The sequence below is a fragment of the Crocodylus siamensis genome, chromosome 9 (genome assembly GCF_052110815.1).
Source record: "Crocodylus siamensis isolate JL-2025a chromosome 9, ASM5211081v1, whole genome shotgun sequence".
Lineage (NCBI taxonomy): Eukaryota > Metazoa > Chordata > Crocodylia > Crocodylidae > Crocodylus > Crocodylus siamensis.
In genome coordinates this window covers 3,156,854-3,184,771 of record NC_143403.1, presented here as the reverse complement: position 1 = coordinate 3,184,771, position 27,918 = coordinate 3,156,854, and the positions used below count along the sequence as shown (strand labels likewise).

General features: G+C 41.1%; 1 protein-coding gene across 3 annotated transcripts in view; it reads left to right on the top strand.

Moving 5' to 3' along the window:
* BANP (BTG3 associated nuclear protein) overlaps nucleotides 1-27,918 on the top strand; it is a 215,540-nt gene that overhangs the window by 158,863 nt on the left and 28,759 nt on the right. The window lies entirely within an intron of this gene.

The window sequence follows — 27,918 nt, the reverse complement described above, 5'->3', positions numbered from 1 at the left end:
TCTAGGAAGGCATGTTTCCTGCCACTGTCCTCTAAGTCGGGGATACCCCTTAAGGACACTGAAGAGCATGGAGCTGGTGAGACTGTTTGTACCTTTGTAGTGTGTGATTTTTTTAGTAACTTGCAATCCAGCGTGTCCTGTAAATTACACCTCCCTGTGTGTCTTTCTTAAGTGTAGTGAATCTTCTTTTATTCATCTCTGAAATTTACACTATCAAATATTTTCTGTAAGCTTCAAAATTGACTGAAACTGTTAAAAAGAAATATTGGTGCTATGGAGATTATCTGAGCTGGTAGCATGTATCTTCTGTGTGCAATATGTGTGTAGTGCTCAGTACTGTTAGTAACTCATTTTCAGCTTTTCTGTCTCATTAAAATTGCATTTTCAGTTATTCAAATTAAATGTAGACTTCAATTCTACATTCAGATCCTCCATTTTGAGAAATCATTTTAACATTTGAACTGAGTTTGGAATTTTTCTGTATTAGCAACAGCAAAAAAGAAAAAAAAAGTAACTTTGTTATTTTGGGCAAGTTTTATATTTGTTTCAGATATTCCACGGTCTTGGTCCAAACTCTCCTGTTTCTTTGTGAGCCCTCTTGTCCTCACATCAGCTTGCTGTGCTTAGGTGTTGCAGCAGCTGCTGCTAAGTGTGCTGCAGTGTTTGAAGACTCCTGCGATACCTTAGCACATCAGCATGAGCAAAGGAGCATGAAGACATCCTTAACTAGGCATTACACTTGCTTCCTGGAAGTCGATCCCTGAGTGCTGGAAGTGCAATGCTGTCTGGTACATAAAGGGAGCTTATACAAAAAAAATATTGGCATGAAAAAGGATTAACAATTTGCATTTAAAAGTAGTATACATGCTGCACAAAGTTCTACAATGAAAAAGACTTCATGCTCTTTTAAACTTAATCAGAGCAGTTAAGGAAAACAGTTCGTTTCCAGCATTTTCAATCTTTTGTCCAAATATCACGCTATAGGAAATCTGAAAGGAACACATTCTGCATTCGGTCTCTCTATTGTGTCCCCTCTGTTTCGCTTCTGCAAACCAAGCAGTTTCTCAATCTTTTTTCAAGCTGATACCTTTTTAAGTCCCTAGTAATTTTCCTTCCTCACCTTCGGGCCCCTTCTAGGGTTTTTTTTGTTTGTTTGTTTTGTTCTGTTTTTTGAGATTGGAAAGCCAAAAACGCACACACTGTGGGAGGTGTGCTATTTAATACTGCTAATTTCTATTGTGGTATTCTAATATTCTCACTGGGTTTTTTTCCTATTCCCTTTTGACCTAATGTTTGATTTGGTATGTTTGCTACATATCAAGCTGCTTGTAGTGACTCCAGTTCTTTTTTTTACTTAGTGTGTAAATTAACCAATAAGCCAAAACAATACAGATGAAAAGATCAAAGAGGCCATATTATTTCTTCCTAATGTGCATCAACTTGCATTAGTCAGATGAAGTGCAGCTGCCATTGTACTTCCATTCCCAAACCTTTGTTAGACCTATTTGAATTTTCTTGCATTATTTTCCAAGTTTATGAAACTATGTTAGTTTTCATATTATGAGAACCTTTTGCTACATTTCATTCTCGTTGATTTTTTTTTTTCCAGTGGATTTAGGCTCCAAAAAATCCTGGATATTTAAAAATGTTTACTAATTATGGATAGGTCTTTTATATGTAAAGTTAAAAACAACTATCTTGTCTGCTTAAAAATCCCATAGTATTTTTTATGAGATTAGGGGTTGGACATGGAGTCCTTGGTCAAAGATTTACTCTTTCCCCTTATGGGGTTTACAGTTAGCTGACATTCTCCAAAGCAGGTTTTTCAGTTTTGTTTTGTCTTGTTTTAATCCTTGAATGTATGCTTGCAATCTGCTAATGGCTTTGAGATATGTTAGGAATGAAAGGCTCCCTATAACCATAACATATTTAATAAAATGCCACTGTTGAAGTATGGGGTTTTTTTTACTTACTCCTGAGCATCCATTTTGCAGTTACAAACTGCTACGATTAGTGTAGATTTCAATACATATTTCCATACCATAGCTAGTTACTATAGAGACGCTTGTAAATTCTCTGTTTCAGGCATTTCATTTTCTTTTGGGGAAAAGACTATGGACGCAATTGCCATTGGAAATGCTTATAAAATGTTAAGAGTTTTACAGAGGGCCTGGGAGGTAGAGCAATGTAGACCAAATTGGCCAAGTTTGCTCGATGGTTTAGCTTTTCCACATTCAGAATAAATAAATGCTCTTACAGATGAAGTGCTTAGCACGAAGCTGCTTGGGATAGAAGGGAGGAGGTAAAGTCTGGAGTCTGCAGCCTGTTGCACATGGCCCTAACAGTTTTGGACAGGGCTGTTTGCATCATGGAGATTGTTGACCTCGGCATGTACCAAGCCCTGGATTTTGTCCTGTTTTCTACATTTTTATAAGGTATTACTGCAGATCTGAAACACTGAACATTTTCCAAGCAGGCCTAAGGCTAGACCGATTTTTGTTCATGCAATAAGATAACTTTTGATGGGGAAAAAGTCACTCTGCTTAGTTCCACATTTTTACAAGGAAACAATGGATTGAACATTTTAAATGGAAACTTTTTCTTAGAGTTCTGCTATCTAATGTGACAGTATTTTCTGCCTTTAACAGTAGCAGTAATATCAGCTAAACTGTTGCTGGGTGAAAGAGAGAGAATTGTTTCTTGTAACTTTGATTTATCTCCCTGCATATGGAAATATATAGCCAGTTATTCACAAGAAAACATCCTTTCAGTACATGTCCTTTTTTTATAGATATTGAGGGGAAGCACAGTCAAGTAGTTAAAAACACAGGACTGAGTTTCACAAGATCTAGGTTCTTCTCTTACAGCTGCCACCGACTTCCACAAACTTAGATGAGTGACGCTCTCTAGCTAGTTCCCCAGGCTGGCAAAACAGTGATGATACTTGTCTCAAAACGGTATTTTAAGACCTAATTAATTAAAGTTTGAGAAGTCCTTTGGGATCCTCTGATTAAAGAAGCTTAGAAGAGCAAAGTAGTAGTAATAGCATTTCATAGGTTTTCTGGGAGTGGGATCAATTTGGCACTGCTTGCTTAGATGCATTAGATGAGTGTTGGCATGGTGCATCATGTGGTGTCGCAGTACACACTGAGCCTGTTGGATAGGGTGGGATATCAATCTAAAATAAATAAATACTGAGTCGTATGATTGTTAAAAAGCATGGAAGTTTAGAATCTGGTACTTAAAAGATGGATCCACATGAGACTTCTGTATCTGAACCTTGAACCTGTTCAGCTTTGGAGAAGCTACATCCCATTTTATGTTTGCAGCAAATTCACGAGATATATATAAGGGCTGTATTGTAGTTGCAAGGGTTTGTGGCAAGACAAGTTAAAGCTTGGATGATCTGTCGCAGGACAAGCTCTTTGTCTCAACTTTCACAATGATTTCCTACTGGAATGTTATTTTATTTGTAGACTTGTGTAGACTAGCTTTGGTTTTAGGCCATATCTTTTACTTGAAAATCATATATGTAAAACATCCCTTTGTGAAAATCCCAAATAAATGTCTGTCTGTATTACTGTAATCCAACAGAAAGCTGGGCCACTTTTTATAGCGAGACTTGTTAATATACATTTTTAGATAATTCACAAACAGTCGGCCAACAATAGCACTGGCATCTTTCAACTTTAACCTTCTGTTCCTTAAAATTTACTTAACAAAAACAATTAGAAGTTTTAGAATCTTTCCCATGAAATGATTCTTTTGAAACCCAAACAGGAAAAGTACTATGCAAAGTGGGAGTGTTCAGAAACCTTTTTTTCCCCCTTGGATAAATTGTAGTAATTTCCAAAGCATCTCTGACCAGTGGTAATAGTTTGTCACATACGGGAGAATAATCTTAACGCAGCAGACAGCACACTCTGTCACTTCTCTTCTAATAAAAATGTTCCTTTCAAGCAAAAATGTTCCTGCATTGTATGCCAAAACAAAAACAGAAATCTTGGAGAGCCTAGGTAGCTCAGGGAATTAATCCCTTATGGGAAACCCTTCCCTACCAGAATTAGTGGAAAATATAATTTATGCTATAAAAGGTCATCAGTGGAATGGGTTTGGAGTGGAATGGGTTTGGTGTTGACTAGTTCCAAGAAGCATCCTAGTCAAGTCACAAAAACAACTGCACGTCACGTGCAGGTCTGGCAAAAGGAAATATGTCCAAAAGAGGCCCAGGACAGAATGAGTTAGACGCGTATTCCCTTTCAGCAAGAATCCCTGCAGGTTCCTGTGCTTTGCCTGGCCCGAGTGGTTTCTGAATAGCAACCGTGGAATATTTCTAATTGCATTTCACGTTAAATTGGATCCCTCCAAAATACAAAATAAAGTTATTGCCTGTTGATTGACAAATATCGACTCCTCACTTCAACGCCTTTTTGAGGGTGGAGGAAGAGAGCTCTCGTTTACAGAGCAGTGGTATAAGACAGAAACGTTAAGCCATTTGTCCCAAGCCCCGCAGTGAGAGTGCATCAGAGACGAAGTTATAAATAAAAAGTTCCTGGCGCTCACTCCTGTGCGCAGACCACACCTTTCTGTAAACAGAATGAAGCTCTTCAACAACAAAGAACAGCTGTCAAATTAGGCATATATTTCAGTTGTATGAAACTATTCCCGTTTTTTTGTTGTTTTTTTTCCCCCCAAGCGACTTGCTATAAAAATGTCGGATTTTGGAATCTTTTATGGCCTGGTAAACTGAAATCATAATACCTTTTGTTCCAGTTTATGCACTGTTTTGTAGTTTTAGCTGTACCTATCTTTCTTTTGAATTTTTTCATATAGTCATTTCTAGCTGTCATTAGCTCCAAGTGTTTTAAACCAGCAACAGAACCCAAGAAACTCTTGGAAAATAATTCTCAATCAGGGTTGCTGTCAGGTTTCTCCAGGAGAAGGAAAAGCCTAAACATTTAATGACCCTAATTATTAATTAGTTTTTCAGTAATTCCTGAGACTGCTGAAAACGTGTAGACATGGCTTGATGGATATATTAAAATATGCACTGCATGAAAGTTTTTAGCTAGCAAGAGGGTTTTTTGGGTTTGTTCTGGCAGCATTTCAAACAGGTTTGTAATTTGATAAATGGAAAACGTGAGCAGGGGTTCACAAAATGTACTTATATCCTATATTAGTGCATGCGACATAAGTGTTCTTGGCTGTCTCTTCTCTTAACACGTGAAAGGATATATTGTCCTTTAGGTACTAATAAAATAATGGGAGGTTTGAGAGCCTTGTGCTAATATTGTATTACCGTGTTTTGGCATTTGTATAGGGAACTGTGTACTCCTATCTCAATGTGATTTATAGAACAGTGGATTGCTTATTTGTGGTTTAGTGACTATGTGGTACATAGCCAAACTCAGCAGTCATTGAACAGGGTAACACAAGATTGTAAACCTTTATATTAATGCTAATTAGACACCACAGTATTGTTGGAAAAAGGGGAAAGTTGGCTTAGATAGATACATACAGAAGAAGTTATTGTCAGCTATCCAGTGATTTAATTGCACTCAGTTGAACATACTGTTCAGGATCTGCGGCCAGTCTGATAACTTAACATGATCAAGAGTATTTTCCAGCCTGAGCATTAAAAAAAGAAAAAGATATTACCATGTATCTAAGCTTTTTAAAGCTAAGTAGAAGGAGAGATAAATAGCAGGGAGAGAGTGTTACTTAGCAGTGCTGCTGTGTAAGGAAAGACTGATTTGTTCTCAGTGCCATTGCAGGATCTCAGTGGAGTTTCCAGGCCTTCCATTTGTTTGTATAACTGTACAAATTAGAGATGGAAAATACCTATTATGCATTTAGTTTGCTCCATGCAAGTGCAGATCATCCTCTGCAGTATATTCTCAAGAATATCCCAGAAACTAGTTTTCATTGGATAGGGAGAGTATAATTTCTCGCTCCCCATATGGTTGCATTTTTGGCACCAGTTTCACATTCTAAGAACAGTTGCCTCCTGGAGTGACTGGAAAACCCACAGAGATTTGTTTGGTTGAAGGTAGTAATAGAAATATAGCTAGGACTGGCAGACTTCCAAAGTCTGAAAGTATGTAATGAACCAAACAGCTATTATATTACCAGTGGGCTATGGATACCAGGAAGTCATTTCTATGAAACTCTGAGAAGGGAGCAAGTGAAAGTAGGAAGCTACAGGAAGTGGGCAGGGAGGTGTGTAACGCAATTTGGTGCATTCTAATAAAAGAGGAAATATACATCTGAGAAAAACATATTTTCTTTGGACATCCATCAGAATCAAAACGGTGTTGAGTCAGAGCAATGCCATTACAGAAAGAATACCACAGAAGCAGTTGTAATGAAATTTGTCTTCTTGTTGCTGGTTTGGAAAAATGACAAATAAACAAGGGCAAACATAAGTTAAGGGTCAGATCCCTCCTATTAGGCACATAAGGTGCGTAAATGGGATTATATTCCACCCTGCTCGAGTCCCTGAAACACTGTTATTAAGAAAGGGGTGTGAGTACTCTTTATGAATCCATCATAAGACTAAGAAGATGGTGTGTTACAAAAGCAGGTGCATAAATGGATTTTCAGGGAGTTGACCAGGGTGGACTAGAATCACATATAGCTGCCTGCATCCACTTGGGGGCCAAGAAGGTGGGATTAAATAGTCCCACGTTGGCTACTTGCTGTTGTAAGCATGGGTTCTGCATCCGATGGCACTTTCAACAAAAATGGTAAAACTTGCTGACAATAAACACAAAGGCTAGGTACAGACATTCAGAAAGCCCAAGGCAGAATCCATCTAAGTTGTGCAGTTTCCCGTAAGCGGCGTAGTTTAGGTCTGTGGCGAACAGAACACAAGTTCACCGTTTGGGGGGGAAATATTAGGCCAGGTCCCGCCATTTTTAAACCAGTCTGTGCATGCCAAACTTCTGTTCTGTTTCAGGTATAGACCAATTTCTGTTCACTTATACCAGTAAAAAATGTAATGTCTGTATTTGGCCCCCAAGCAGATGTACTGCCTACAAACCTGGATTTAAAACTGGCAGAAATTAATCTGTCTAAAAGGTCTGAATGGTGCTTTTTGGAGCTAAGAATGAATTTAGGCCCAACTATCTGGTAATTTTTCTGTACTTGTGCTTGGGACGCACATATCTACACGAGAACACTCAGGAAAGCTAATCTCAGGTAACTAAATGTGAATTTAACGGCTATATTAAATGATTATGCAGGCACTCTTATTCAGAAATCAAGTGGCTTTAATTCAATTTAGTGTAACACTTGGGTAGTGTCATAGAATTAATCTGAATTAAAGCCATTTGAATTCTGAATGAGAGCATGTTCAGAGTGGTGTAATGTAGTTTGACTAATGGAAAAGTGCTTTTCAATTAATTTTCCTGTGTGTCCCAGAGCAAAGAATTTCTCTTAAGCGATTATGTGTTTGCACGATGGCTGGATTGCCTGGTGTAACAGGCCATGCGGGATAGGGAAGTGTTGACCTTTGAAAGGACCAGATTCTGCCAACTTTAGTTAAGCTCGTTTGAAGCTGCCTAGTGAGTTTTCTCTGTTAGTAATGGTGGCAGAGCTGTGAAGTAAATATTTGCTCAATGCTCAATGCATGATACTACAGCTTGGCCTAGAACAGCGACAACTACACAGCCGCTGGTTGTATGGTTTTTCTTTTAACTGATGTGCATTTTTAGCAAAACTGGCCACATTCCTTAATTACTTTTCTTTCCTAGCAGTGCCCCTCTCTCCCTAGCTCTATGCCCCCTCCCTTTGTCTTTTTATTCTAATTTTTCTCCTCTTATACTCTGCTTTCTGCATGTCCTATCACCATAGCATCTAATGAAGTGACCTTCCTTGTGATGATATAGATAGATAGATGGATGGATGTATGGATGGATCTCTCTCTCTCTCTTTCTCTGTATATATATCTCATATAGTCTGTAAATGTGCATATCTACACTGCCTTCTACCATTCCTTAATAAACAGTTCTGTGAATATATCAGTAATGTATCCTCCATCCTATCGTAACACTAGCTGAAATGCCCATTCTTCATCCAGGTTGTTATGTTGGTAATTGCAGTGTTGGTTTATTTTCAAAGAACTTAGTACGCACAACATATTTAGGTAAAAACTATTGTTTATTTTTAAAGATCATATTTAACACTTAATATTTAATGTGGAGTGCAAAAAAGGCAAGCATCAATATAATAATGGCAATTGAGTTGAAAATAAAAAGCAACTGTTGATATTATAATGGCAATTGAACTGAATTCACTGCGTCCAAAATGGAGTGGTACCATTTTGATATCTGAGAAGCAAAGTGATACCGGTCAATGGAAGCCCCAGATGGGTGAAGGGAAAAATAACCCGTGTCTAATTTTCCTCGGATGGGATTCAGTGATTTTGAAAGGCTTAGAGTAGATAGGACCAGCCATTCTCGAGTTATAAGCGAACATACAGACGTACACTTCATTTTACATATAGAGATGATATTTCATTCAAAAAGAGAACTCAGTCTGTTCCCTTAAAGCTAATGAGTGGTTTGACATTGACTTTGATGTGAGCAAGATCAGGTCTTGAAATCTTAAATTTCATCTTCAGATTATCTGGGTTAGCACATTTTTTTGAATGCCTAAGAGTTGTTTGCAGTTGAGTGCAACGTTCAGGTTTCTGTTTGCCACTCTAATGCATCAGTCCAGTGCTATGTAACACGCAGTCAGATATAACTATATAACACACAATCAGAATGCTCTTCTTTGTTCAAAAATCTGGTATTGTAATTGTTTTAATGTAAATTAAATCCATACAAATGTAATTCATGCATCTTAAGTGTTTAAAACATGCTTAGTAGTGCATTTCCCCCCTTTCTGGGTACTCCCTTTCTCTGGGCTTGACACAGCCCTGCATTGATGACTATTATTCTTTTCTTTCCTGTCTTATCAGTTTAAAAGTTTAAACATTCCCAAATAGTAAGTGAAAACTCTCCTGCAGCCCTTTGCATTTCCTCCCAGGATTCAGAGTCCAAAAATGAAATATGTATGAAGTGCCCCATGGGTTTGGGGAGGAGGTAGAAACTGGTTCAAATTGGCAAAATGTAAATGTCTGAGAACATGAGGTTTTTTTAATACAAGTATTTTGAAGAGAAATTAAAAGCATATTGAGCTATTTTACCTAATTGGCAAAGCCAGTGAAATATATGTATGCATATGTGTGTGTACATGCACATATACTGACACTCAACTGTGGGTGTAAAAAATATTGTTGTTCTTTGGGAATGTAAGCGTTTGTTAATGGTTTTTCATACTTTGGAGCTAGATTTGAAATTACTCCCAAGGCTGGAAGAAAAATTGTTGTGTTGAATCACAAAAAGTACATTTTGATCCATTTCTGCCCTGCCATTCATTGATTTGTTGTAGATCAGCTACAGAAGGAGCAGTGATGTCAAAGATATAAGATCACCCAAATAGGCAACAGATAAAATCCTTTTTTTTTTTTTTTTACCTAGCATTTTACATAGTGAATATCACAAAAGTGCTTAAAAGAGGGTATTGGCTGGCGCAAATGCTTTATAAAGCCAGATGCAGCAACTCTGAGAGGCAACAGATGAGAAATAAAAATGAAGAGTTTTGGAGAAGAGACAGCTGAGATTTACAAGGAATGCAGATGCCAGGAGTATGCTTACAAGCTATTTGCTGTGAGACGAGCAAAGGAGGAAATGAAAAATGATGGGGTTTTAGAGTGAAACATATGCGAAATCAGGGAAAGTTTATAAAGAATCCAAACAGGTTTTATTTTAGGAACAAAGACTATTGATATAAAATAGCTGCCCTGTCCCAGAGTCCCTTACTACTGTGACCATTTAAAAGTAATGCTGTGTAAACAACAACTGGTGAATGCACACTGCCACGGTGTGTGTACCATGCTCAATGCACACAACATATGTGGCGAAAAGCCTCTCGAAGTATTTAGAACAGCGAATGTGTTGTCGACGTGGGTGTAAGTCAGTTTTTCTCCATTTTCTCTGGGGTTTTATATTATTTATACAGCTTTTAATTTACAACTGTAATCTTCATCTGTGTGGGCTGGAGTGGTGTGAGCGCTAAAATGTACGGTTGACAGCCCAGAGGCTGCAAGTTAGAGGCCGCAGCAGAAGCACTTACAGCGCAGCCTGTCAGATTCTACAAAAGCCCTGAATTCTGCTAAATACCTTGTCACAAGGACACCAACAAGGAAACGATCTTCATCGGTACGCTACCGTTGCCTAAATTCAGCTACATCCAGAATTTGTTTTCCATAATCCTTGTCACACAAGCAACCTTTTTCAAGAGTGTCTTTCTTAACCTTTCACGGTAAAAGAATTTGGAGGCTTGACTAATATCCTTCAGGCTCCTTCCAACCTTCTGATTCCATGAAAAATGTCTGCTCTCAATTTTAAAATTGATAACATGAATATTTTAAAATAAACATGGATTTAACTGCCAGCGTTTTAGCAGCCATTGAGAAGTGTGCAGCAGTTAAGCCACAGTTTCAACATCATCCTTTGCTGTTTTCCAGTTATGAAAGTCTGCCTTTTATATTCTAACAGTTCCCTGGAAACCTAGGCGTGAAGACAGTGAGCACAGATCCATGGGCAAACGCTGGGCCATCATGTTGTCACGGTTCGTACAATGTATGAATGAAGGGAAAAGTCAGTTTTGGCTAAAAATAGCACGCAAAGGTTTTATTCATGGAGCATTCCTAGAAGGCCAGAACATCACATGAGCATGAGCAGTAACAACAGCGAGTACCCAAAAATATCACCCAGGCTTACATGGCCTCCATCAGTCAGTGCTGTATGCATAGCATCTAAATAATGGTGAAAACGATTATTCTGAACCCAACTTCAAACACATTTCTAAGAGGTATTTGTTAACAATGCATAGCCAAGCCATAAAGAACAAATTGCAGCCAGAACTCCAATTCGTTGAACACCCATTAAAAATGTATGAAGAGAAACTGAACAAACCCCTTGTGGAAAAATGCATGGGGGGAAGAAAACCCAACAACATTGTGTTGAGTTGTACACTTGCCAGTCACCTATTTGTAGAGAGGGGCATTTATTCCCCTGTTAGGTTCTTTTTAGAATACAGCATTAGCTAGGTATGGAGTCAATGCCAGCTACCTCCAGAATAACAGCAGTTCTTGCAAAAGACTTCATAGTCCAAGCCCTCAATTCTCACCACAGTCCAGCAAGGCAGTATTAACAACCTCATTGCAGGGACTAGGAAGTGGAAACGTGGCTTGCCCAAGGGCACCTGAATCAATGAAATAGCTTGGATTAGAACTGAAGTCCTTGGCTCCCTGCTTAGGCATTTGGGCAACAGCTCTGTGCCCCGATGTCATAGTTTCATAGTTGCTCGGGTCGGAAGGGACCTGAGCAGATCATCAAGTCCGACCCCTGCCATGGCAGGAAAGAGTACTTTCATGGTGATTGTCAAGCCTTGTCTTAAAGACCCCCAGGGTAGGAGCCAGCACCACTTTGCTTGGAAGTTGGTTCCAGATCCTAGCTGCCCTGACAGTGAAGTAGCGCCTCCTGATGTCTAGTGTGCATTTACCCTCTGCCAGCTTGTGACCGTTATTTCTAGACACTCCTGGTAGTGCTTGTGAAAACAGGGACTCCCCCAATGCCTTCTCTTGTGGAGGCTGAACAGGTTCAGGTCCTGTCACCTCTCCTCATAGGGCCTGCCTTACTGCCCCCTGATCATGCGAGTGACCTCCTCTGGACCCTCTCCATGGTGTCCACATCCCTTCTGAAGTGTGGCGCCCAGAACTGGACGCAGTACTCCAGCTGCGGCCTGACCAGTGCCGCATAGAGGGGGAGGATCACCTCCCTGGACCTGCTTGAGATGCATGACAAGGTGCAGTTGGCCTTCCTGACTGCATCCCCACACTGCCGGCCCATGTTCATCTCGGCATCAGTGATGACTCCAAGATCCTTTTCTGCCTCTGCACTGACGAGAAGGGAGTTCCCCAGCCTGTAGGTATGCTGCTGGTTCTTTCTCCCCAGATGCAGCACCTTGCACTCATCAGTGTTGAATCCCATCCTGTTCTCGTCCACCCACCCCGTAACCTGTCTAGGTCCGATTTGTAGCCTATTCCTCCCTTCTAGCGTGCCCACATTCCCCCACAACTTAGTGTCCTCAGCAAATTTGAACCAGGTGCTTTTTACCCCCTCGTCCAAGTCACTGATGAAGATGTTGAGCAGTGCGGGCCCGAGGACCAAGCCCCCACTGCCCACGTCCCTCCAGGTCGAAAATGACCCATCCACCATCACTCTCTGGATGCGGCCCTCCAGCCAGCTGGTGACCCATTTGACTGTGTGGGTGTCAACACCACAGTCCCCTAGTTTCTTAATGAGAACGGGGTGAGAGACGGTGTCGAAGGCCTTCTGAAAGTCCAGGAAGATGATGTCCACTGCTACCCCTGCGTCTAAGGATTTGGTGACCTGGACGTAGAAGGCCGCCAGGTTGGTCTGACAGGACCTGCCTCTAATGAACCCGTGTTGGTTGCCCCTAAGCATAATCTCCCCTGCTGGCCTCTTGTGGACATGCGCCAGGATAACTCTCTCAAAAACCTTACCCAGGATCGAGGTAAGACTAACTGGCCTATAGTTTCCCGGGTCCTCCTTCCTCCCCTTTTTTTGAAGATGGGAACCACATTGGACCTCTTCCAGTCCTCTGGCACCAAACCAGAGCACCACGAGTGCTCGTACACCGTGCCAGGGGTCCTGCAGTGACCTCAGCTAATTCCCTCAGTACTCTAGGGTGGAGATCATCTGGACCAGCTGATTTAAATACATCCAGTCCCTCCAGAAGTTCCCTGACTAGATCCTCCCTGACCCTTGGCCTAGGCGCGCCTCCCCTGGGGCCTGAGGGGGGCCTGTTGAGGGGCCTGATCTGGTCCCTGCTCAGGAAAATGGAGGCAAAGAAGTCGGTAAATAGGTTAGCTTTGTCGTCTGGTGTGATGACCACATTTCCTAGCGTGTCCTGCAGGGGCCGCATGTTACCTGGTACCTTCTTTTTGCCCCCTATGTATTTAAAAAAGGACTTCTTGTTGTCCTTGATCCGGATGATTAGTCCCAGTCCCATCTCCACCTTGGCCTTCCTGACTGCCCCCCTGCATCCCCGAGCAACCGCAGTATGGGCCTCCCTGGGGATGGCCCCTCCCTGCCATTGGGTGTACGCTTCCCTTTTAGCTAGGAGACATTCCTGGATGCTTTTGGTGAGTCAATGGAGGCTTTTGTGCCCTCCTGCTCCCTTTGATTCGTGTTGGGATTACCTCCCTTTGGGCTTGGAGGATTGTCTCCATAAGGAGCGACCACTCTTCTTGGACACCTGGCTCCCCTCCCCTCCAGGACCTCAGTGCTTCCCCGACTGTTCTCCTTAGCTCATTGAAGTCCACCCTCCTGAAATCTAGGTCTGCTGCCTTGCTGCAGGCCTTTGCCATGTTGCGCTGGATGGTGAATCCCAGCAGGCGATGATCACTGTTGCCCAGGTGGTCGAATACCCGCAGCCCCTTCACCAGGTTGTCGCCCATGGCCAGCACCAGGTCCAACAAGGCGTCTCCCCAGCGGGGCTGTGCACCTCCTGGTTTAGATGGAGGTCCTGCATTTGGGCTAGGGACCTATGTGAGCGGTCAGACCTGGCTGACTGCTCTTCCCCACATATGTCTGGAAAGTTCAGATCACCCATGATGACCACGTCTTTTGACCAAACTACCTCTGTGAGCTGACTTAAGAATTCCTGGTCTAGCTCTTCCCTTTGGTTGGGTGGCCTGTAGTAGACCCTACTGTTAATTTTTTTTCCCCTTGACTGCCTTGTATTCTAACCCAAGGCACTTCCGTGTGCCCCTCCTCTGACTCTGTGCTACCTGGTGAGGATGTGTATTCCTCCTTAATGTAGAGCGCCACCCCCCCACCTTTCCTCCTTGTCCTGTCCCTCCTGTACAGCCGATAGCCCTTGATATTCACTGCCCAGTCATGCGTTGGGTCCCACCATTATGTCTGGGTTGGTGTCAGCTAGCAGGAGGGTAAGTTCTTCCTGCTTGTTTCCTATACTATGAGCATTTGTGTAGAGGCATTTCAGGCCTCCTGTGGATGTGTGCACTGGCCCCCTAATCACAGCATTGCCCTGGCCCTGGCTGTGGCCCCTGGTACTTACCTGTGTGTATGTTCCGCTTGTCAGTCTAGGCTGTACTTGTGAGTGCTGCTTGGTTTAGCGGTCCAAGGCTTCCTCCTCCCTCGTCTTCCCCTTCCTCCCTCGTCTTCCCCTTCCAGTAGCTCAATGTTTTATTTTTCTTAGGGCATCATATCACCTGGTATCAATCTTGTAACTCTCTCAGCTTCACTTCCATGGGCTAACTTGCAACACATGGGCCAAAGCTGGCCTGCAGAGCAAGAAATTTGGTGGCTTGAGGAGTGCTGTCAATTAATATTGCCATCCCTCCCCTACTGCTAAATTCCCAAGTCCTGCATAGGCAGTTCAGGGCTGGCTGGGCTATGCCCCTTTCCTCCTATGTGGCCAGATCAGAGCTGGGCCATGCCCTCTTCCCCCAATGTGGCTGGACGCAGCTGGGCCATGCCCCCCACGTGGCCAGATTGGCAACCATTGATTGGGTACCATCAGTTTGCTGCAACAGATGATCAGTTCATGATCATTTTTCCTTTTCCTCTTTAAACAATGTGAGCTTCTACGTCTTCCCATGTGATGTTCAGTAAGCTTCTGCTTTTAATTTTGGGGCAACCATCATTGCTTTTTGGAGACCGTTGTAACTCAGGAAAAGAGGGGTTCCAGGGAAATATTCTTCCCAGAAAGAAATAAGATCACTCTGGTTTAAAAAAACCCTCCTCTTATTCAATACCAGTGCGGGCTGTGCTGCGACTCGTAAATAATTTGATATATCCAAGGGCTTTAATAATATATTTTTACCATGGTTCCCAAGTAGTTGGTTTCCAGCTTTTGGCTGACACTGCACTCCCTGGCTTGACTCTTTTTTGATTTTGGTTAGAGAATACTTGAGATGTTCGGCTTCTTTGCCTGATCTCCCTTTTGCACAGCCCTGGGACTGGTAATGGAAAAAAACCTAATCCATTCTTTTTGTGTAGACACTCTCCAGTAAGATGCTCCCAATACACATACGGGCCTTTGCTTTACATCCTCCAAGATTATCCTGAGTAGATCAGTGCTACGTTCCTGGAATGACTTGAAAACACTCTTTAAATATCTGCAACCTGCTTGCCAGGATGTTTTTTAAGCAACTTCCCAAATATCATTGGATTTCTAGGCTTTGCCAGAGGTGTTTTGAGAACCCGTTATGAGATACTATGATGCATATTGTGGAAAAAGCATTTTTTTCTCTGAACAGCAGTCTTCAAGTAGTTTGCAAAAGCAGATTTACACAAATGTCAAGGCTCCTGGTGTTTGTTAACAGGACAAGGACACTTAGATTTTTGTGGTAATTATTTCAGACATTGGATGCCTTTGGTTTACTGAATCATTAACTTTTGGACAACTCCAGTATCCTGCATGATGTTCAAGAAGTATTTAAATTAATGGAGAGATTGAAATGGCTTGTTTATGCTAAATTTATTATTAGTATTATTATTTTTAGCACATGATAAATTACCCAAAGATCTAACGTACAGTAGCTAAGACATGAAGGCTAGTATTTCAAAAGAGCCTCAAGGATTTGGGTGCCCATATCCTGTTGAAAAACATTTAGGCTGCTTTTCAAACCTCAGGGTATGTGTTTTCAATATTTATATATGCGATGGGTCTACTTGTGGCTCATTAGTGTTGAGAGTTTAAGATTGCAGTCAGTATGTGTTACCGATAAGTGACTTTAAAGATGGATAACTGTAATATACATTTCATTTTCCAATATCCTTCAGAAAAATCATACTTCTACTGTGGCTGGAATTTCAGTGTTTTTTATTCCAAGTGTCACCTTTCTTTATTTTTGTTGCAGCTTTTTGTTTCCAATCTATGTATAGCAAACCAAAAATAAACCAAAAAGCCTACATTAAAAAAAAAACAGTACAACGTTCTTTAACTTGCAACTTCAACTGCTGAAAAGCAAGAAAGTACAAGTTTTATGGTTCACAATACAGCTCATTGTGTGCATCTGGAGTAATCCCCCCTGACTCTCAGGTTAAGGATGTTTGCAAATGCTCACTCTCTCTTAAGAAACTTATTCTTTGTCTCAGGAATTTCTGTTAATCTTTTACCAAGATTTGAACAGCTAAAAACCACCATTTCCTTTCTCTCATTGCATTTCTCATTCTGCCAAAATAATGGCACAGCGCACAAAAGTTCTGGGTTCCTGGTGTTGCCAAAGCATTGTGAGAACCCCTGAGATCAACCAGCATGGGGAGTTGTTGCAGTTAATCAGAAAAAGATCCCTCCACCCCTTTTTTTTAATAACTTTTTTTCACTTTTGAAAAAACAGCAGGCAAAAGGAACAATTTAAAAAAAAATTGTGAAATATTATTACATATTATTTAATTTCTTCAGGGTTCCAAAGTCAAGTTCTTAAAAGTTAAGAAATGCCCAAATTTGCTAGAGTCATATTGCTAGATCCAGGAAAAAATGTATAGAATTGCTTGGGTGACCTTCATTTTGCCCCTTTCATGCTTCTGCAATATATTTAATTGCATGAGCACATACTCTGTCCCACACTAGTGGGTGGGATCCGAAAGCTGCATGAGCAATAGTAAATCCGTTGCTTCTGATCTTTGATTGTTAAGTTTGCAATCTAAATAATGTTCCTTTAATGTAGTATTTTTGTATAATTTCATACATTCAGTTCTAATAGTTTTGCATTGTTCCATTGTTTTTGCAGTTTTGTCAGAAACAGCAAAGTTCTGGGGAAATATATGACATGCACACTGTATATTATAGTTGATCTCAGGTGCCTATTTTTTTTTAACTCAGTTACTCATTTAGTTTCTTTGCATCTTTTCTGTAATGTGAACCGAGATACACTGGTTATAACCCAAAGGCAGTAACTTGCGTCTTGATATTGGTTTGCATCTTCATAATTGAACTAGAAATATGTCTCTCTCATTGTGTAGCTGTAGAATATTCTATTCATCGAGCAGTTCCCTGAAGCAAAATATGAAAGAGAAGATGAAATTTAAGAGCCATTTGTTTGTAGATAAAATAAATACTTGTTTTCAGAATGTTTCCATTAAGAAATATCGGTGCTAACTTTGGAGTATCCTCACTCTTGGTTTTTCGTCACTCGTTTCCACATCATATAATGTACAAGCTAATGAAAAAGGTTCTGAACACAGTAAAGCTACGTACTAGGGCAGTAAATTACTAAACATATAAAAGAACTTGGCAGTGTTTGGTTAGATGTTGGATGAGATGAAACTTTATTCTTGTCTGAAGAAGGAGAGTGTGAGGATTAGGAGGAGTTTACCTGGACCTTAGTGCTTGTGCCCCAAACGGTCTGGATTTTAGCCAGCAGATCTGCCCAAATTTGCTGGAGTCATATTGCTAGATCCAGGAAAAAAAGCAGTAATTTCCTCCTCCTTACCTGCTGGTGTTTTGCAGCTCGAGAATATACCGTAGTTAGGTATTTCATCCAGTTCTTCTGCGAGGTGTTAGCTTTTCTGTTGTTCTCCAGAGCTCCACCTTCTCACCTCTCTTTCTCTGGTCCCACAGACCTCGAGGGCTTATAACCACATTACCTGCAGACTTCCATCTCCTCTCTTCAACAGTCTTCTCCCACTGTGTTGCATCTTTGCTTGTCCCTTTCATATTAGTTTTTTATGTTATCTTCCCATCATTGCTTTAGTCTACTTCCAGGTCTTATATCCTCAACCTCAGCTTCCAAAACATGCCTGACATGCCTTCTCCCATCACTTCTCATGATGTCCCCTGCCCGTTGTATTCTCTGCACCTTTATCTTGATCAAGGGATCCGGTCTTTTGTCTTTAAGCTCTTGATTATGTCTTCTTCATACTCTGTTTTCTTGTACTGCACCAAGTAGTTTTCTTAATGTTTTGCTTGTAAACATTTTCAGCCTTTTTCTATTTCTACCTTCTCATAGTCATTAAAACAATGGTTGGTAAATTTTATTACAATAGGTGGAGGTGGCCTCTAGTACAGGAGGCTGCACTGCAATCAGCTTGTTTCTGTTACAGGCCCTTTCTCCCCCCCGCTCCTCCCAGAAAAAACCCCCAAACTCCTGCTTTTTATGTAGGAAAATGTGATTTGATCTTTGTCTTGACTGTTGCCTTTCTCCCTTAAAATAGTTTGCCAAGACCTTGTATCTATGCATCTTTATTTTTGCTGTTATTTGTATAACAGAGTTCTGGCCTTTGGAAAAAAAAAGTGTTCTGAGCATGTTACGAATAATAATGCTCAGCATTTAAAACAAATTGTCCTTCAACTCACCCTGCCCCAGACCAAGTGCCTCCTCGTAAGTCTTACGGTATGTCCCAAAAATCATCAACTCAGTGTTGTTGGGCTAATTTCCACGGTCTTAGACTCTTTGCTAAGAACTTTCTACAGCCAGCCAACTCCCATTTAACTAGGAAAGCAGTGGTTTATGTCCCCAAACATTAATTAATTAGCTAGATGAATCAGAATACATATGTTTTTTCAAGCGAATGCTTATTATTAATAAGGCCACCCAAAAGAATCAGTAAAGCAGAGATGCATACTTTAAATAAAACCTGTGTACGTCCCCTTGATTTCAAACTCTTGTTTTTAATAAAAATGAAAATAGGGAAATCAGAAGAAAAGAAAAGCAGGATTCTTAATTTCAGACAGTTGAAAGGGTCAGTTTAGTCTTATAAAATCAGAAATCTGGTTCTCTCTTAGTCATAAATGACCCACAGACTCAATAACTCCATTACAGAACTAATGCATTGCTGAGACTGCTCACTTTGTTTACAGCAGATTGAGTAAAAATCCTGCGAAGTGCATGAGATTAGAAGCTGGTGGTTTCTTTGCTTTTGCACTTTTGTGGGCTTTATCTAATGCAGCCTAATGTAAAATAATCCTCTTGCTCATTTTCCTTTCAAATTTCATCAGTCGTCGGCTTATAACGCCTGTTTTGGCTTCTCCTGTATTATTTGTTCATTTAGCAAAGCGATGTTGTGTCTAAGTTAACCAGCGTACACATCGAATTTTACATTGCATTAAAAAGAATTTTTCTTTCTGGAGCATTTCTCTATCTTGATCTTGTATCTTTCTTTTCCAGGTGAGAGCTACAGCTCCCTCGCTTTTACTCAGCTCAGAGGTCACAAATATAGAGATGATGAGGTCCTGTGATCATGGGCATGCCTTCCCTTGGATATTGCCTGTTTTCTTGGCTAGAGACAGAAGTTACACATAAACTGGTATTAAGTGATCAGAAACTGGTTCAGATCTGTAACACAACAGTTCAGTGCACATAAACTACTTTCAAAATGGCCAAAACTGGTTTAAGATAAACTTGGATGGATTTAATATCAGACTTAACTGATTTAGGTTAAATCGGTGTATTGAACTTCTGTCCAAGATCCCCTCCAGGTCCAAGTTAACTCACAGTTCCCCTGCATCCCAGGATGCTTTGCACATCCCCTGGCAACCATTGCTTGCAGGGTGGGTGGGCTAGCCTCGCCCAAGCCGACTGCTCCAGCTGAGCAGGGAGGCCATTGCAAGCATCAAGCACTGGAATCAACAGTGAATGTCTGTTCGCTTGCTTATTGGTTCAGTCTGTGCAGTTTAAACTAACCTGCAAAGATTGAAACAATTCAGTCTTGGGATCTTTGACTTTCTGTACTTAGCCCTTGTGAGCAGACAGGTTAATGAAACATGATGCATCCTGCTCTACGTTTCACAGAATTGTGTTTGGGTTTTTTTTTTTTACATTTTTAAGTTGCCTACCAGCTCATGAGGCCAGAGCTAGGAAGGACAAAGTCTCAGTGAACTGCACTTTATAGTTCTGTTGTGACTGGTTCGTGAAGCTTGTGCCTGAGCTAACCTGGTCTATGGGAGTGACTGATCGTGAAGAAAGTGGCTAGAGGAGCAGCCGAGCACAGAAAAGTCCAAATGTAACAACCCTAGAATAATCTACTGCAATCCAGTCAGTGGGCTTGTACTAGAAGCAAGTGGTTGGAACGGGCAGATAATGTGTGTACGTAGGGTGTGTGTGTACATCTCCATGTGAAAGGTGGGGTGACCCTGAAACCTGATGCACTGTATTGCTGCCATCGGAGAATCCTCTTGTATGCCTGGCACCAGTTCTGATAGCTGGATGGCTGGTGCTTTGGCATAATGCAGCTGCACCCAGAGGAGCATCTGGGCCAAAAACACTGAGTTCATGTGAGTCTGTGTGGGAAATTTTGGGCCTGTGAACCTCATGACTTTAATCGCACATAATTTAGCATGATTTGTATCCTTAATAACACGCAGACTGAATCCTCTCTCACCCTTTCGTTTGTAGGTCAGGTTTGTAACTTTGTTTTCCTTGGACGGGAACCTTGAACTATTATCAGTCAGTGAATAAAAATGCGTGTCAGACCACGCTGTCTTCATGAGCTGTCTCTTGAAGCTGAAGTCTTAATTGCCAGCCTCAGTCAGAAAGGGGGATACAGTCTTTACTTTTTCTGTATTGTCAGTGCAGCATTGCGATTTCAGACCTTTCAGTGAAATGTTCACTTGGAGGCCTGTGTGAGTTTGTGGGCAAATGTTCACCTACCCTGGTGTAAAGCACATTACGTTTGTGCACAGATGTAAATACGATGAAGATCAGTCTCTTAGTAACTGTGATTGTCTGGGAAATGTTCGAGTGGGAAGGGGTTGTTTGCGATGCCTTTTATTGGACCGGGTGTCTGTTGCCCCTAGGGTTCCTTTTACCAGAGACCCCCAAGGATTGACATGGCCGCTGGTCCGAGTTGGTACCACGTGAACTTTTAATAGCAACTCCTAGGCTTATTACAAGTATTCTTCCGTGCAGTACGACCTGGCAAGTGGTTCCTTCAGGCGTTACAGCAGCGACCTTTGGTGGTACCGGCCTCAGATCATCCGCTGGGTGCATATTGTGTGTTGCCACCACTGTGCAGTTGGACAAGCTCTTGGGAGCAAAGTGCCTTTTAGGCATGCTGTTATCTTAGGGCAGCAGGTAATAGGTGCTCTTGTGGTGCCTCACTTCTAGGTGCCACAGAGCAGGTCATAGCCTGGTTTTGCAGACAGCTATGCAGGATGGCAGCAGATGGCTGAAACTTAAACCAGTGTAATTTGCACGCCTAGGATTTTTGCTCTGACTCTTTCAGGTGCTGGACTAGATTGGCAGTTCCTCTGGTGTTGTCTGTCAGCTGCTTCTTTGCATTAATGTAAGGCTGACGACCTGCGCTCCATCAAGCCTTGCTTGTACTGCATAGGAGGACGTGGTAGGGAGTAGGAGTAGAAAGAAAGTTTTGCTGCTTTAGTATATCAATTGCTACAACTGCTTCAAAAATGTGAAGCATCAGAGTGAAGCGTAGCGTCCAGGGTTTCAGCTGCCTCTGAATATCTCTCAATTAAAAATATCAAGGGCATAGTTTTTGTCTCGTGATTATACAGTTTTAATGGAGCTGGCAGAAGAGATGCTCCATGCAACTTAATCCGCTGTTGAACTGTATTAGAATCTAATATTTCATCCACATCATGTCCCCGAAGTCTTTCAACTATTTACCACGATGTAAATCCAGTTCATTATATGGTGAACCTATCTTTATGTGCAGTAATATAATTGTTTACATTGTGTACCACTTAACAGCAATAACTGGGGCTTGGCAGGAGGGTCTCGGACTGGATTTTTGTTGAGTGCTGTAGATGACCCACCGCAGTTTTTCCTGCAGAGTAGCCTGTTTGGAATCGAGCAGTCTTGGCTAGACTTAGATTTTCCAATTTACATGTCCGTGTTAACGTTGTCTCTGGCCTTTCTGTGCCTTTAAAAAAAAAAAAAAAAAAGAAAAGATCCTTATACTTATATGGTGTTCTTGGCAGAAAAAAGTCTGTCTGTCTGAGCGTGTGTGAAAGAGACACTCAGCCCACGTACTTAGGAACAGATTTGTTCATGTGCCCTCAATTCATGTTTCGATCATGCATCCCTGTGGTCTTTGATAACGGTTCCTTTTAGTTGCTCAAGGTGCCCATGTTTGTGGAAACTGCTCTCCCCTCCTCATTTAAGAAACACCAGGGACAATTTTTGCAAGCCTAGAACTGAAAATCAGCTGCTTTTACACCAAAGAAATCACTGTTGTCTCAGAGTCGGTCCTCAGCAAAGAGAAATTGCTTTGACCTCCCAGGAAATGTTATTCGGCAGTAACAAAGTTCCTGCCCATTTCAAAGTAGATTTGTGCTCATAGTCTAACACAGCATGGACATGTGAATCTCCAGGTATAAGTACTTTCCATTAGCTTATGATGCCCAATGTGCAAGCAAAGTGAGACTATGTCTCTGGCCTGGTCTGCGTTTTGATCTGTTGCTTGCCAGAGACTGGGAAAAACCCCAGTGGGAACTGGGAGACAGCCATTTCATTATTCCCATATATCATGCCTTGAGAGGTTAGAAATTCGTTTTTGAATGTCAGCTGTGCAACCCGCCGATTAGCAGCGGGTTAAAAAGTATATCAATCTCTATGGAACTTGGCTGCGCTTTCAAAGGGAGTCTTTGTAAATACGACTGCTAGTGGGTATAGGGCTAGCTTGTGTGGGCCCCCGAAAAGAACACAGTAAATGTCATTATTGGCTACTTCAGTTATATGAACAAAATGACAATACACTTTTACAGCAGTAGAAACTAGCAGCGTGATAAATTTTGAACCCAGTACAGAAATATCAAGGGTCATCAAGGGTTCATATTATAGCGTGTGCCTCATAAACATTACTTAAGACTAACTTTTTCCTTTGCCGGAGGAATAAGGGTTCTTTTTTTTTTTTTTTTCCCCTTGAGTTGCCTTTTGACATTTCAGAACACGTTAATGCTTTCTAATGTACAATATTCAGCAAATGTGTTGGCTTAAACCCATGACAAATCATCTAACAGATCACTAGCCAGAATAATTATAATACTTGCCACTGGCATTCAGAATGTAAGTTTTTGGGAGAGGAGGGTGGCTGAAGTCTCCTGCAAGGTCCAAGTAGAGCTTGAAGCTTAACAGAGAAGAAGAGTGTGTGTTCCTGAGTGATGGAGGATTTGCTACAAACATACGATGAGTTCTCCATCCTTTTCTGACCTCTATTACCAAGCATAGAGTTGTGCAGAAGCACAGCTTTGCATTAGTCCAGTGTTGAACGCCCCCTTGCCCAACAAATCTGTGGTCCTTTACACTGTACAGCGCAACTGCATAAGATCTACCATGTCGTCAAGGTTTGTGGAGGGTGGGGAATGGTTTGCTGCATAGGCACATTGTACCTCTCTGTTCTTTCCAGCTGCCTGTCTGCAGACCCAGTGAAACCTTGCATTGTTTACATACTAAGATAAAGGCTGGCAATGTCTTTTTATTTAAAAAAAAGAAAGCTTACATTCTGCAGAAATTGTAAGCAAAATTTCACACATACCAAGAAGACAATGAGAAATTGGAAGGTGGATTTTGTCAGGCTTTGCTGGCTGCTGCGTTCTGAAATCCAGTTACTAGCTTGCAACCTACACCCAGGACATTTTACTTATGTCATGTGATGTGCAACAAGCTTTAACTACATGGTGTTCTTGGAATTATTTCACAGTGCATTATTCCAGGGTTTGAAGATAAATAGGCAATTGCCAAAGATTTTTAGCTCTGGGTATGATAGGAAGAAAAGCATTTTTAAGTTAATCTGTTCCAGTGTCGTTCTGCTACTTATCTCCTCCCTGTATTATTGACTGCTCTGTGTGTGGCTCTTCTGCTTTGAGTGTGATCTAGTTTCTAAATCAGACTCATAGGAAAATGCAGAATCCATATCAGTAGGAAATAAAAACACAACAGAGAGAAAATCTCGAGCAAACTGTAAATCTCCCACAAAGATCCAGAGTCCTGTTTTCCATCTTTCTGGCCTCCTTTGCATAACTTCAGTCTTGCTGGGGCTGCTGCTAAAGTGCCAGTGGGGTTTCTTAGTCAGAAAGCCAACCTCATTACCATTGTATGATAATTGACAGCTATCCTCCGAAGCATTGTTTGTGTTTAGCTTTCTCCTTTAGGGTATGCTGGGAATTTTCTAGTATCTTATTAATTTTTGTGGTTATTGTTACTTGCAGCCCAGACAAGTAATGAAAATAAAAACTGGATCTCACAGAGGCCACGAATTATATAAACTTGTGTTGCATGAAATTTGGAGTCCTTGCATTTTGACTGTTGTCATGATTACGGCAAGATGTAACCAGGCAAAGCATGATCGACAGGAAGGCTGTGGTACGCTGGGATCAGATCTGTTCCTGGGATTATTGTTTTGTTTGGAAGGAAAATAAAATTTCAGCGAGAACATCTCCGAGCTTCCCTTAAGCATGTTCAGCTGAAAATGTGGGGCCAGATTCTGCCTCTGAGTCACAAGGAGTAAGACTTGACTCTGCCACTACTCTTATACATGTCGTGGAGCTACTTACGAGAGAGGGCACTACACAACCCCGGTACAGCTGGCAGCTTTTGTTTCTTTTCTTTTTTTAAACTTAATCCTAGAATTGGGTTTTCTACACAGCTGTAGCATGTTCTGTCTCTATACATAAAGGAAAAAATGCTTTTTATTACCACATGCTATATGGAATCTGTATATTAATAGCATTTTGGCGCTTCATAGTCCCAAGGCAGTCCTCGAAACCATCTGAGAGCTGCAAATCTGGTTCTTAAGTACTGTAATTTGTATCAGGACCAGATTTTATCAAGTTCAAATGTGTTTCTCCTAAAATGTTGAATCAATTTAAAGTTTTTATTCAAATCTATAGAAGTGGCCAACCTCAGAGGTGATATGTAAAGAGCGCACTAAGTTACTGCGTGTGAGCAAGCAACTCTTAATTTAAATTGGCTTGGTTTACCTATTGAGGTAAACTGGAAGAAGGTTATGCATAGGTTTCTCCTGGACTGAATTCACCTTGGTTTACACATCACCTTTGCATTGGTTCATACCATTACTCTTTTTTTATGCAGTCACTTAAGTTGTGCTACTTTTATCATTTTGAAGGCTGCCATTTGTGAATTATCTTGGACAATCAGAAATAAGGAAGCCTGTATATTTGCAAGAGACTTTTGTTGCCAAACTCGTAAAACTTAAGCAATCACTTTCTAGTTCAGCAGTTTTTTTAATACACATTTCAATATATTTATGTTCTGAAGAATTAACGTTTTGTTACCAGGCATTTTCTCCTTCCACTGGCTGAATGGAAAAAGGTTTCAAGCTGGTAGGGCACAGAATCGTGTAGGAGTCTGGGGATTGTTACTGGAAAACGCTAACTTTTTTCTTCTTCGATCGTTTTTTTTTTCAGGTATGAAAAAAACGCTCTTTACATGTCTCTGCTTTAAAGACCTTGTGTTTTGATTGTAAAGCAAACTTGACACTTCAAAAGCAGACCCTTTATGCTGCTCCTGTGAGTTGCAGCTCTAGTCTCTGATTGTATGGCCACACACGCACACCATGCCTGGTTTAGGGTGTGATTTTCTTTTTCTTTCTCATTGATATCAACTTTCTCTATGTGGGTAAAACCGTAGTCGCGTTCAACTTAATGCATACACATATTGCTGGACAAAAAAAAATGTGCTCCTTGCATTTATTTTAGGTTATACACTAGTTTTACATTATCCCAGCTGAGTATTAAACCAAGTTACAGAACTGGCAGTATGTTGGGGAAAACCAGATGTGTACTCTGAGAGAGCAGTAGTTTTGCATTCAGGGCTTTTACTGAAGCCTGCTTCAAATTCATGCTCCATATTGCTCTCCTTTTCCTTGCAAAAAGTTGAGTGTTGTTCAAAAATGCATTAAAAAAAGAAGCCCAACTGACAATCAGAAAGGTTTAACATGTATGCAAATACTATTTGGATATTGCTTCAGATAGAACAGAACTTTGGCTGGCCCAGTGTTTCAGCTGGTAGTAACATATGCTGCAGTATGGGAGACCTTATTCTGAATTCAGCCATCGGCCACTAGAGGCCAAAAGTTCCCCAGAACTGACACTTTTGTCCCTATAGCAAGTTGTGATGACCTGTGGACATGTCATTACTGATAGACATTTCCTATAAGCATGCAGAGATGGCCATTAGGCTTTGAGTTTCATTGCACCCGAAACACAAATACGATGGGTGAATGTCAGCCCCGAGTAGAAGTTTGCACAAAAAACTCACGACCCCACGGAGACTGGTATTATATCCTTAGCGAGTAAGGCTGTCTTTACAAAAGGCACTTGGTTGGAGTCAAGGCTCACGAGGAAGGGAGAACCAGTGCTGTCTACTTGGGCTGTGCGCCTTACCACACAAAACCAGAGAGGGAGAACATTAGACAGGCTTTAAGCACAAGAACGCATGTTTAATTATCACCTAAAATGATTTGATGTCATTGCATAAGTCATGCAGAAAACGGAGCAACTAAACAATTTCTTTCTATTTTTTGTCTTTGAGGCTGATTGCCCCTGGGCTTTAGTTATCATTTTTTATTAGTATCTTTATGGATACTCCCCAGTACACATCAGAACTTCATGGCACAGGTTCATCTCGCAACTGCAGCACAAACCTTCAAATCCCAACCAGAACAGAAAAGGTTTTGCTTGTTTTCTCAACATGAAATATAACTAGGTCTCAACACGCATTTTTAAGGGTTTGCATAATTCTTTCACGTCAGGTTACTGGCTCCAAGTTAAGAAAACTTGATTGAAAAAACAAAACAAGGAAAGGGAGGAAATGCATTCAATAACCAAGCTTTTCCCATTCAGAAATGGGCAAGTGTCTGTATAACCATAACGTTTAGAGCAGAACTTAGACAAATCGAAGGTCTGTTAGGATGCATTCTCATTTTATGACTCCAAATAAGTAAAAAGCATGTTTGCATCATTACAAGGTCTGGTGTGAAAGAGGCATGAATTCACAGACTTCTCTGGGGCCTAATAAACATTTGTCCAGCTAGGGCAGTGACTAAAGGGAAAGCAGATGTGAAATGAAATTACTAAGTAGACTTCTCCCCCTGATGGAGAAGTTGAATGGAAGTGATAAGGTCCAGCCTAGAGAAATGTGTGCACACTCAGTGCAGTCTGGTAGAGCTTAGAAGTTCCAATAAACAGAGAATAATGATTCACACTAGCTTATGGTTTAATGATGCATCATTAAATCCATCAGGGGCCAGTGCTTGGATAGAAATGACTGTAGATACAAATGGAGACATATGACTTACAAAATATTTTAATGCAGCCATTCTGAAACGAGCACATTTTGAAATAGGGGTTGTTTTTTTTTTGATGTTTTGAGTTTTAAAAGGATCACTTTACTGTGGCATAATGCAGTAAATGATTTGCAGTATGCGTTTAAATTATCTTTTGGCCACCACTGAGGCATTTTTTTTAAGGTTAGAACTACATCTTGGGTAGAAATGGTTTGACCACAACAAATGTGTCTCAGGATGTTTCCCTGGCATCCTTCCCTTTTGTATCTACAGGGTCAAAGTTGGAGGCTTCTAGGATGTGACCTGTCCCATAGGAGTCTTAGTATCACATTATGGGATGTTTTTATTGCTATAGTAATTCAAAAGACAATCATCCTGACCTGATGATGGGGCTGGACCCAATGATTGCAAGGTCCCTCCCAGCCCCTAACAATCTATACAACTATGAATCTGATCTGATAGATTCAGTGTGCATTTTTTAACTTGTAACTCCTCCTGAATAACTTCCTATTATGGATACTTCTTATTCTGGATCTACTGCTGC